Here is a 13767-nt window from a genome sequence, read left to right as displayed (position 1 = left end):
GATCGCATATGAACTGTGTGTAAAATTTGCTCAAGCATCGTGACGAATACTTGCAGATGTCACCACGATCGACACTATTTCAGGTGCTGCATTCACATTCACGCTAAATTTTTGTTTTACTGTTGGGAATAATGACAAGTTTATTTTTATTTTACTCCGATCGAATTCGCATGTGATTTATACGACATGGACGATTTCAAATTTCACATAAATTACACGTGAGTTCAATCGGAATCAAACAAAAATAAAAAGCAAAACAAAAATTGTGCATTAAGCGAATGTAGCATCAAAATAATGATGCGATTAGAATGCTGCACCCAAAATAGTATCGATCGCGGTGACATCTGCAAGTGTTTGCCACGCTAAATTAGCAAATTTTACACACAGTTAATATGTTAGCCTGTATATCTGTTTTCTGTGGTGGACTGTTATGAAAGCTCGCGGCAAACAGTCGAGTAGGTGGCAGTAACGACTGTCCCAGAAAGTATGGACGCACTTTGATTTCGCTGTAAATATTTCACAAGTGTTAGATTTAGATATTCAAATTTTATTCGATATACTGATAATATTAGAATACAACAACAGAATATTATTCTCAACATTTGCTACTTAGCCATTGTAGACTAGCTGGCGCACCTTCTTGCGAACGTTCCTCATTAAATTCCGTACAGACTTCTTGGCGACAAGTTTTGACACTTTTTTCCAATCTTTTTCGAACTGTTGAATGGTTTCGGCTGTCGAGACATGTTTCCTAAGATGCGCCCTCGTTAATGCCCAAAATTCCTCAATTGGTCGAAGTTGTTGGCAATTTGGTGGATTCATGTCTTTTGGGACGAAAGTAACATTTTTGGTAGTATACCAAAGAAGCAAGATCTGGCCAGAAGACAACAGGATCCTTGTGGCTTCGAATCATTCGGTAGAAATCGTTTTTGTAAACATTACTTGATGTATATTTCGCTGTTTATTGAAGCAGTGGTGATGAAGGGTTTCGAAATCTTACCGCAGCTACAAATTGCTTGCCAGGCCATAGCGTTTTTACCTAATTTTTCGACTTCAATCGATGTCTCGGACTGGTTTAACACTTGCCCTTCTCGCACCGTATAATATTGTGGTCCCGGCAAGGATTTGTAATCGAGTTTCACGTAGGTTTTGTCGTCCATGATTATGCAGTTCAATTTTCCAGTAAGAATCGTATTGTACAGCTTTCGAACCTGATCGATGCTTCTTGTTTCGGACTACGTTTTGGTTGTTCCTGCTTCTTATAGGTTCGAAGATTCAAACGTTCTTTAGCACAAAGAACATTTGACTTCGAAGTGCCCACTGTTTTGGCAACATTCCGAACTGAAACCTCCTTCTTTTGCACGAACGCCTTCAGTATACGTTTATCCAACTCAGGGTTAACAGGACCTTTTTTTCGACCTGTTTTCCTCACCGAACTTCCTGATCGCTTTCCGGGAAAGTCTTTAGTGTTTCCAACGTTTAACAAATTTAAAACATACATAAGATTTAGAAAAAAATTGTTCGAGCCTGTTTACCAGTTATCTGCGGCGCTATCTACATTATCAGTTAGAAATGAATCCCGAATCAAATCCGAGTGGGAGAAAAAATTTCATTGAGAATGTGGAATTCAGTATGGAACCTGGATCAATGGGGAATCCAGTGCAAACACTGAACTGATTGTAAATTCGTCTTTTCTCCTTCGAATGTACATGTTTTCGTTCCAGTTTTTAGATAAATTTGAAATAAATATTTTATATTACTAAATATATAAATTATCAGTAAGTGACCAGTTCTTCATAAAATTCCCGCATAAACTGTGTGGGAAATTGTTGTGCCGCAAAATGACTCTATCATGTCTCGGTGAGCATTCGGGTTGACGCAATAGTTTCGACAGTGAAGTAAGGTCTATTTGAAAGTCAATTAAAAAACAATTTTTTGCAAGAGATGTCTCTTGAAAAAAAATCGCATTTATAACTGACGTACCTGATAGATTCAAATGAAAAATCTTACGGTCCCATATTTCGCAATTGATCAAAATTTGGCCTCCAATCGTGAACAATCTTTTTTATTCGCACTCAAACTGGTTCCTATTTGTAGGAAATGCTAGTGACTACAGCTACACAGGTCCCTGAATTTCGGCTCCGGGAGTACTGAAAATAGTGGCCAAATATTTCAAAATGGAATTCACTTTGCTTTCTCATAGATGACTGAACTGAATTTCACAAGCTTAGATTTCAAACACAAAACCCATTGATTCCTAAACATAAATTATCAACTTGAAATGCCTGCAGAAAGAGATATTTCTTTGTTACGAGATCCGATAGTGAAAGCAAGACAATTTATTCATTTCTAGAAAAAAAAAAAAAACACGTGGTTCATAATCAAGACAACAAAATATGTACGATGTTACATAGTTCTATCTGTTGATGAATTGAGGTTTCTATGCCCGGTGAAAAATGAACGGCGGCTCTACTGAAAAATGGGTGCCCTACACGTTTCCTGATGAAAACAAAACAATATGTAAAAGCGATTCACACGCAGCATCAAGCGACTATCGCCTGCATGGAACGATTACGGAACAACAACATTAATTGTAAGCAATTCATATGAAACGTTGTGGTAAGAAAGTTTCTGCAAGTGACAAGAAAACTTTTATTTGTAAATAACTTATTGACCTGGCAGCACTAACCTACAACTCACTGGACAGTCCAACAAAACGAAGATACCGAGCGACGCCAGTTGAACTGTCATTTCCTATTAGGCTCTCTGACAGCACACTTGCAACCACAAATGCAAATGAGATTGGTTTGTTTTCATCAGGAAACGCATGCATTAAACACATTTCAGACGATCAATCAACTTCCGTCGACGTCCAGATTATTTTTATTATTTTTTTTAGCCGAATATTGCTCACATATCCGACGTTAAAATTTTCTGTGAACTTGACGTAGTATCAAGTTCACAGAAAATTTTAACGTCGGATATGTGAGCAATATTCGGCTAAAAAAAATAATAAAAATAATCTGGACGTCGACGGAAGTTGATTGATCGTCTGAATTGTGTTTAATGCATGCGTTTCCTGATGAAAACAAACCAATCTCATTTGCATTTGTGGTTGCAAGTGTGCTGTCAGAGAGCCTAATAGGAAATGACAGTTCAACTGGCGTCGCTCGGTATCTTCGTTTTGTTGGACTGTCCAGTGAGTTGTAGGTTAGTGCAGCCAGGTCAATAAGTTATTTACAAATAAAAGTTTTCTTGTCACTTGCAGAAACTTTCTTACCACAACGATTGAAACACTTTTGTCACGATTTCCACAAGTGTAAAATACGTATTTTATTTTCCTTATGAAGTTTCCAAATCTTATGTGAATTAAATCGGAATAAAACAAATATAAACTTATTATTTTAACCTAAAGCTTGCTTCAGATAGAACTGGAACAAAGATAATTGCCTGTATTTCAGTTATTTATTATTGAATTCAAGATCATTTTTTATACAAATGTACCGTTTTTTTCATACTTTTAAGAAAAAATACAGATAAAATTATTCGGTTTCGAAGGAGTTCTCGAATTTTTCCTGTAACACGGCTCATTAGGCGGCGCACACCTTCGTCCATCGTTTTAGCTATCTTATTCCACCAGGTCGTCATCTGATTGATGTCTTTGACAACCTTTCCCTTTGCCTTGAGTCTCCTCTTCATGATGCCCAGTATTTCTCAATAGGGCGGAACTGGGGGCAATTGGGTGGGTTAAGGTTTTTCAGAACAAACTGGACCCCTTTCTCTGCAAACCATTCTTTAACGACTTTGCTGTAATGACAGCTTGCCAAATCTGGCCAAAACATTACAGGATGGTCTTGGGATCGAATGAACGACAAAATTCGTTTTTGGAGACACTCTTTTTGGTATAGTTCCGATGTTATTGTCTTATTTGTAACGAAAACTTTCGTTTTTTTTGTCACAGCCCTGCCAAATCATAAATTTTCTTGAAAATTTGTCGGCAAAAACTAATTTAAAATTGGCTGGAACACCCCCCCGGGCCGTTGCCAAGTAAAATTTTTGACCTGGGATTTGCCCGAAGTCAGCCTTAACATAGGTTTCATCGTCCATCAGAAGACACCCGTCGAACTTGGTCAGCACCTGGTCACAGATAACAGATATACAGGCTCACATATGAACTGTGTGTAAAATTTGCTCAATCAGCATGGCGAACACTTGCAGATGTCACCACGATCGACACGAGGTGCCACCACTATTTGGGTGCCACTTTCACTTGAGACACAACTTTGGGTGCAACATTCACTTCTCGCTAGATTTTTGTTTTGCTGTTGGTTAAAATGACAAGTTTATTTTTGTTTTATTCCGATCGAATTCTCGTGTGATTTATGCGACATGGAAATAAAATTGTCTTTAACACTTAGGGAAATCGTGTGATAAGTGTTAAAATTGTTATAGTTGGAATTTTTCTACAACATGCAGGAGGATTTTGTTTTCGTTCCGGAACGTAGTGGAACGTATTGAAAGATCGCGGCGAACAGTCGAGTAGGTAGTTTCCGAGCACGAATTTTGACCACACTATTCTGTTTTATGGTCCGATTTGACTGTTTGCTAGCTCGATACGACTTGATTCCTTCCCGGAGTCGAGTTCTCCTCACGGTACTATGGGCTGCACCGAATTTTCTGGCCAAATCACGGTCCGACAGATTAGGATTCCTCTAATCATCTTCGAAATCTTACCACGCAGTTTCCGGTCGACAGTTCCACTTCGACGATTGGCTTGAGGCTTCCGAATCGTCGTCAATGTATTTCTGGGCGATTTCAGCCGTTTAGCTAGCCTAGATGCAGACCACAATGGTTTTTCCAAATAACTGTGCACAATTTTTTCCCTTCTTTCGGCTTCCATGTTGATTGTTTACAAAGTACAGTCGATTTGAGGAATGTCAAAAATCGTACGTGACTCTGACAAAATTCCCGACACGTGGGCGCCAAGAACTTCCAAAACCGTCCACCAGGAGTGCCACAATATGAGCAAAAGTTTGATCCAATTCTAAATGAAGCAAGCTTTATAGCAAATTGAGAATCTGGCGAGATGGTGAACCAAAATAGTGTCGATCGCGGCGACATCTGTTCTCCAGGTTAATGACTCAAAACTGTACACAGAATTCATATACGGACCTGTACATCTGTTAGCTTTGATGACATTTTCTATACGCAAACAGAAGAAAGGTCAAACGAGCAACTTTCGATACTGAAAACATAAACCAAACTGTGCAGGTGCTAGAGAATTAATCGAAAATAGAATTCGTTGAAAAGGGGCTTGGCTCACAGGGTCATATAAAGCTTAGTTGATTGTCTGTCGAGTACCATTTGGTGTTATTATGATTTGAAAAATATCGTAAACTCTGACTGACTTACCTAATATTAAATATCATATTTTTCACTGAAAGGATTGTGTAAAAACGATTAAGTGTGCAGTTAGAATGAAGCCTGTAAAATTCCATTGAATCAGCTGTAACAAAAGGCATCCATCAGAAATAACAGAACTTCACATGCAATTTAGGAATTACATGGCTAGAAAATCAATGGAATAAAAATCTTAAAAGATTGATAACAACTGGGAACCAAGAAACATTTGATCACAAAGAAGCACATATCTGCTCGTCAGGTAAAAATTCATACAGTCGTACTAGTTAGCCGTGTGAAAGTGGTGTGAACTAAAATTACGTGCTAAACATGTAACTCTCAATCAGTCTTAACGAAAAATACAGTGGATAGACAGAAACATGAGGATATTTCAAAGTTTAGGCTGCATAGAAAAGTGATAGGAAACAAACACAATATTAATTGGTGATTCAGACAGATTCCCATCTTCACTGTTAGAGTCTGTAATAAGATTCCGTAACATTTAATTTTTATATATGTTTACTGTTACTTAAAGGTTAAGTTTCTTTTATCCAATAACCGGTGAATGTGGTTTACCTAAAACTACATTTTCTTGAAAAAAATTTCAGTTGAATTTTGAGATTTTTACTGTAGTTTTCTCTCAAATGATGAAATTTCGATCGAATTTCAACTCTTTAAACAAAAAAGCATAAGAAAAAGGGGTTCGGTTCGTTTTTCATCATGGACAAAATGGAATTCCGGAAAGGCCATCGAATCGAAACTACTAAGCTGTCAAATATCAAAAATCTAGTTAAATCTTCCTATTCTGGTGTAATGATGTTTGTCTCAAAAACGCGGGATTCACCGAAATCTGTATCTTAAGCAGTACCAAAATACTAAATAACCAACCATATAGGATATTAAATACCAAATCATCAAATTGTAAGAGTTTTGAGCACAATTTTGAATTATACCTTTCCTTGTAGATTTTCGATTGAACTTCGAAAAACCCCAATTTTATCTATCCGTTTCTCTTTCTCGAAGATGACTCAATCAGTTTTGACATAAAGAGTGTATCGATAAGTAGTTAGCAACATTCAAACAGCTATTACTCTGAAATGGCTTAATTTTTTGCAGCGTGTTTTGCGGTGACATGTTTGTTTACATGTCAATAACAGCTGCGCAATCGATTGGTTTCGGTACGGTTTATCGTTTCAATGATGAGTCGAATTGATCCGGAAACGCGAAAGAAAATTCTGCACACTTGGTGCTCAGAAAGTAGTGTCACGTACAACAAAATTGCACAACGGGTGAAAGTGCACCACTCCAGTGTCAAAAATATTATCGAGAAGTTCAGTAAGACCTTTTCCATAAATGATTAGCCCGATCCGGTAGGAAAACAGGTCCCAGCCAGCCCGGCCGGGACTTAAAAGTGGTTGAGTACATCAGGAAAAACCCCCATCGGCGTCGACGCGGGATTTGGCCAAGCAGTTCAACACCAGCATCGGGATGATTCAAAGGATCAAAGTTCGGAACTCCAACTCCGTTCTACAGTGGTTGTCAAAAAATGTTGTACAATTCGTGGAAAAGGACATCAACCCACCGAACTGCCCGGATCTTCGGCCAATTGAAATGTATCGGGCAATTGTCAAGCGGCACTTTCGGAAGGAAGGTACAGTGTCCCAAAACATGCAGGAGTTCGAAAAAACTGGACAGCTGCCACCAGGAAAGTCACAAAAGTAACTGTGCAGAATTTAATGAAGAATGTCATGTCCAAATTGCGAGCGTTTCACAGAAACTAGGATTTTCTTCAATATAATCAGTGAAATGCATAAAAATGTAATTTTTCTACAATATATCGAAAACTGATGTCAAAATATGTTTTTTTCGCTTTTTTATTCAATAATCAATGTTGCTAACTACTTTTCGATACACTCCTTACTTGAGCTCGTTCGAAAACTGCAAAGTGTCTATTCTCTGATATTTTTGGTTCCGGAATTGGCAGAGTAGTCTGTTGAAACAGAAGGTCAAATTCCACGAACAATACCAGGACTTCGCTTTCCACTTAAATTTGTGTCAAAAACTAGCTTGTGATTGTTGTAATGAGATTTTAAAGTTAAAATCATTCTTCATTATCGATTCCGGAAGGAGAAGTCAGATCCGGATAAAATTCGATAACAAATTGTGGGACGAAGCGAGTTTTATTCGAGTGTTTTCGACTTCCTTTTCTGATACTTCCGGAACCTCAAGCAGGGGACTGGTTTAACAAAAGATGGTTCAGACAAACGAAAAAAGGGTATATCCCGCTCGACTCTTCTTTTACAAATCGAAATTTCAAGTGATTGTGATTCTTTTTATATAAAATAGATAAAAACTTTCGAATTTTTCAGCACTTTTCTGGTTCAGTGTTTGATTGTATGCCACAGGAATAGAACCAAAAATTTACTGATGAGTAGTTATCTTCAGCTAGCCAACGACAAATTTTTCCTACTAATCATATATTTGGTAGGTGTGCCAAGAGCGATGGGTTTTGTTTATCACGTTTTCTGATATCCCATTCAAGAAAGTCGGCAATCACAAGTCCAAGAGTGTCAGGAAGTCATACGGCACACTGATAAGATAAAACACTTTTATTTTTTGTAAATTTTCGCTCGTGGACTTAATGCGTAGGTAGGTAGGTTAGTTATTGTAATTTCAGATATTATGAGACACGCAAACGGATCAAATGAAGCATCACGTGTATCAGACCATCGAGTCACTATGTAAATGGATTTGGCTGTTCGTTCATTAACATCAATTATCATGGTGTGCTACATTGCGTTTAGAGGTATTTTAATTGATAAAACAATCACATTCCCCAGCTTGCTGAGTTTGTGTATTTGACTGTGAGTGTCATTGTGGGTGTCGATCGAAAAACGTTATACATATTCATTTATACTCAATACAGGGTAATAATTCATGCCAGCTTAGTTCGTTACCGCACAGCATACCATTAAACACGTTCCAACGAATGAATGGGAAGATCAAACACTCGCACAAAGTTCGGTATAAACCAGTTAAATCTGCGGGATATCGTCATTTATTGCGCCAACCAACAGTGCTGCTAACCATACTGATTTGACTTTATTGTACAGTTGTTAACATCTACAACTTCTATCTCACCCTAAAAATACATATCGATGAAAGACACACATTAAGTTCTGAAATTTACAGTTGGACCAAAATGGTCGGAAATTTATGGCGTTTTCGTTTTTAATTTGCACTACACCGGTGCAGTGCTACACTGAGGCATGAATAAACGAACAAAAAAGACGAAAACATAAACAGTAACCATTGACTACAATTAACGATTCCATTGCACAGAGCTACACCAAACTTTTGATGAGTGCTACACCAGTGGTGTCGGTGCAGAAAAAGTGTAGCACTGGTGTTGTGCAATTGGTAAAAACGAACGGTTTAGGTGCAGCTTTCACTACACCGGTGTAGTGCAATTTAAAAACGAAAACGACATTAGTCAGCTTTCGTGGCAGTCATGCGTACTGTTTTCAAATAATGGGGCGCTTGCAGCCAGAGTGAACGAGAAACGTGGAGCAAAACCAGGCGATTCAATGCGTTGCGCTTTTAGCGCATCGCAATCACTCAGTCTGGTTTGCTTTGATTAAATTTGACTAACTTGTATGTGCGTCTTGACACTTTACGTGACGCATGTACTCTGGTAACAGCCGTACTTACCGCTACTCAGTGCAACAAAATAATGTTTTACCAATAACTCGGTTGGACTGTATCAAATTGATTGATACGATGTCCAGGCTCGTACCCAGAAGGGGGCCCAAGGAGCTCTGGTCCTCCCTGCAAATTACACCCTGTGATAATGGTTTGAAGAGTTTCGTGACGGTCGAAACTCCACTGACAATATCAATGCCACATAAAATGAAGGTTAAAACCGGATCCAAATAAACATAACAATTCAAACAAATTTAATAGATGACTGGAAAGAAAAAGTGCGCAAGCATTCTAAAGTTGGGCAAGATTCTACAGATGAGAAACATATCCTGCCGCTGTATCCCGCACATACTTATTTAGGACTAAAAAGACGAACGCAAGCGCACTTTGAATACATGTTTGGCTGAACCCATTATCATAAGCCAGAGAACAGAATGATTATTTGACAATGGACTGAAGTCGGCACGGGTGTTTCCAAGTTGCGCGAGTGCCTCAAAGGAGGTTCAATGGTTTGGAAGGATCATGATGACAATCCATGGTATATTTTACAGAAATGCAAGTATTAGCGTGCATTAATAGAGTGATCGAGGAACGAAATCGCTGTGAAATGGCGTTACCTGAACCATATAAGCATCGCTAACAAGGTTAAAATCAAAATTCGACGTTGACCGAATCGTCTTAAATTGCCACGTTACGAGAATCGCTGTACCCTCATCAACCTACCGACTCTGCAAAAAGGTGAGTTTTTCTTCAACTCTAAGAGGAGTTGATGAAGAAACATAACGCGTGTATAACTGTTCAAGATTTTGAGCACTCAAAATTCAGTATTTCCAGAACCAGAAGTCGGATTCGGATCGAACCTTTCATTTGAATTCATTCTATCATTTGTGGAAATCGGCCTAATCGTCTCAGATAAATCTATGTATGTTCTGTTTTGGAATTTTATGGTGGCTACTTTCGGAACGAACATTCGGAAACCGGTAAAGCCTAGTTTGTATAGAAAAATTGAAATTGTAACAGTTGTGAATTGAGGACAAGATTTTTTCTGTTTTTGTGAATCATTATTTCTAATGACGATTTGAAATTTTTAACACTTATCATGCTGTATTTCAAGAACCACACACCAAATCATATTTACGGATGTCGGTGACGTTTCTCTGAACATCCTCCTGTCAAAATTATACTGACTTGTTCGTCATTCATTACCGACGTTCGATGAAAATCCGTAAATAAACCAATTTTGTAGACTGTTACTGTTTCTTGGTAACTTTCACTGAGACTCGTTAAATTAAAGGACACATCAATTAAAATTAAATAACTCATGTAAAATTTTCGTCCAACATCGTGCATTAAATTTGCATCCAAAATATAATGAAGCATTATCTTACAGCAGCTTTTTGGCATGCTATACATTGGCATTTGATGCTATATTTAATGCAATCAAACATTATTGATAACAGTGAATAGAAATTGAAATTGCTACATTAAATCAATGCATTAGGGTTGAAAAAAAATTAGGAAATTCCTTCGATTGAAAAGCTAGTCCAAATTTAACCTCATTTACTATTATAATTTTTGTCGGTAATATAAGGAGTGTATCAAAAATAAGCTATCCACATACATTTGTGTTGTACGCATGTATTTGTGATGTTTTTTTATGCTCAGATCACAGCATGCTGTGCGTTTGGCTGTCAGCTTTCGTTTGTTTACTTGTTTGTGAGGTTGAAATTCTGCGCTTTCAAAATATCGCATATTGAAAGGGAAGTGAAAATTAAGGCTCTGGACACATGGATAAGTGAGAAGGGTATTACTATGCGAAAATTGGCGAAGCGGTTTGGAATTCATCATGCCAGTGATGACCATCATTCATAAGTTTGGGGAACACTATTCTTTGGATGAGCTACCAGGAAGAGGCAGAAAACCCGGTTCTTCCAACCCGAAACTGGACCAGAAAGTGGTATCTCTAATCACGAAGAACAAATCAGTGTCAATACGTGATTTGGCCAAAATAGTTGGAACGAGTGTTGGAATGATCCAGCGTATCAAGACGCGAAATCACCTGAAGACCTACAATAAGCAGAAAATCTCGAAACAAAGTGTAGAACAGAAAAAGCGAGCAGCAGCAAGGGTCCGAAATTCGTATTCGCGTCTTTTGCAGTGTCCGGATGTATGCGTTTTGATGGACGATGAGACTTATGTAAAGGAGGACTCAAAAACTCTTCCAGGTCCACAATACAATACTGTCGTCGTTGGGGAGGATGTGAGCGATGCGGACAGGTCGATTAAAGTGGAGAAATTCGGTCGAAAGGTACTGGTATGGCAAGCAATATGTTCCTGTGGTTTAAAGTGAACCATTTTTAACACTACCGGAACTATAAATGCAGAAATCTATCGATCTGAGTGTCTCCAGAAGAGATTGCTGCCTTCATATAAGAAGCATAGCACACATCCACTGTTTTGGTCGGATTTAGCGTCGGCTCACTATGCCAAAACCACTTTCAATTGGCATGCGGAAAAGGGTATAAATTTCGTTGAGAAAAATATCAATCCTCCAAATTGCCCTCAGCTTCGACCCATCGAATGTTACTGGGGAATCGTGAAAAGGGTCTTCAAGTAGACTTATAAGACAACTGGGAACATGCAGGAGTACAAAAAACATTGGGCTCAAACGTCCAAAAAAGCGCTGCAACACTTGTATGGAACTTGATTAAGAGCGTTCGATCAAAAGTTCGAAAATTCGTGAAGGAATAACTCAAATTTCATCCAGTTTCCATTATGCTCAAGTTTAACCTCGTACAATAAAGGATCAATTTTTAGTTTGAATAATACATCGTTTTTTATCATAATTTGAAAGAAAAATTTGTCGATAGCTTATTTTCGACTCACTCCTTAGCAGTAAAATGGGTTACCGGCATTCACTAACATAGCGCAAACAGCAGAATATGTTAAGATTTATTTACAGAGCAGAATGTATAGGCTACCGGACAACAAATGCATTTTACCGTCATCCAAGGATCAACTCCAGCAAATGAGTATGTACTGAGAAAAAAATGTACAAAGTTCAATGTTCGATCTGAAAAAATGCTTCACATTTATTTAAAATTTGTATCACACTTTTATTCACAAATTCCAAACTATTGATGTGGAACACATCTTTATTTTCTATATAGTGAAACTTAAAGAAAAATACGCGTAGAAATGTGGTCAAGTTTCAAACACTTACAGCTCAGTCAATTTTGTATCCATTATTAATATTATTTCATCATTTGATCGGAAATATTTCTAAGTTTCGATTTGATTGTATCAAGCCACGTATTTTCAATTGTATATCAATGAAATGTTGATTAATAGCTAGCAGTGTCTTATTTTGTCTGCAAAAAATCTCCGGCATACCGGATTTCCCTGCCATAGTCGACGGTTTTGAAGGAGTAAGCGATATATCAAAGGGAAAGCATTGCTCTGATTGGTCAATCGATGCAAAAGCGAAGCTGTTGGAAGCACGCGAATCTACAAATAGATCAAAATTATAGCTAACGTTTCAGTCGCAATGATGTCAGATCTACGAAAATCTCCGTCGATCTACGGATTCGTAGACAAAATTTACGGAAATTGGATTTTTTCAACGGAAATTAAAATTTATCAACGAACGGAAACTAGTTTTGTTTGGCGAGCAAATAAAAAAAATGTAGTTAGATGTAAGTCCATATTAAAACATATAATAACAATAATATATATGATTTAATCCACCTAGTGGTGTAATGATGCCTTTCTCATATCTCTCATATTCTCATACATACATGTGTGGTTTTTCACAGAATTCTTGAAAGAACTACAAAGTGAAACAGTTCTCAGATCGGTATGACCATCTTTGAGAAAACGAAGTTAGTTCCACTATTGTAGGTACTTTCGAAACCGGAATCTGGGAACCGGTACCATTTTTGAATCTATAGTGACAATCCTCGGTCGCTAATCGAAACCCGGGAATCAGAAATGCCGATATTAGTTTGTTTGCACGTCTACTGACAATGATTGGAATAGTTTTGAGGCAAACTTATAAATTACGTGTTTTACTCACCGCTCTAAGTGACGGTATACATAGTTCAACAATCTTCATCCTGTAATCCCGCAACCAGATGAAATTCATGAATTCAATATGAGACAAGACCTGAGTGTGGCAAAATCAGTCACACCATCTCTGAGAAAAGTGAGGAAATAATTTGAAACTGTAATTTTAGACGAGAAAAACTATTATAGAAGTTTAGATATGGTTACAAATTGAACGACTAAATTGACCGTCTTAAACAACATTGTACAAATGTGTTTCTGTCATATTAGTCAATTAAAAATACTCATGGTTTATAACCATACGTAGTTAGTGCCTGTTTTACTAGCGAACAAAACGTGTCAAAAACCCACTGCACTCAATCATCGAAAATATTCCGTTATTCTGTGTGTCTGTTCTGCATGTTATGCTTTGTGTGATGATTCTTTCAATTCTTGCATGCGATTGAAATTTTGGTCCGAATGCCTACGGAGATTTCCGTTGATCTGACATCACTGACCCCAGCCATTTTCGTTTCGTTATTTTTTTATCGTGAAAAAAAAACAGTTACTCTAACTTATCTTTCTTCATATTAATGAGATGTCGGATTGTGATCAATTATA

This window comes from Malaya genurostris, chromosome 2 (genome assembly GCF_030247185.1).
Source record: "Malaya genurostris strain Urasoe2022 chromosome 2, Malgen_1.1, whole genome shotgun sequence".
Taxonomy (NCBI): domain Eukaryota; kingdom Metazoa; phylum Arthropoda; class Insecta; order Diptera; family Culicidae; genus Malaya; species Malaya genurostris.
This window is presented reverse-complemented; position numbering follows the sequence as displayed.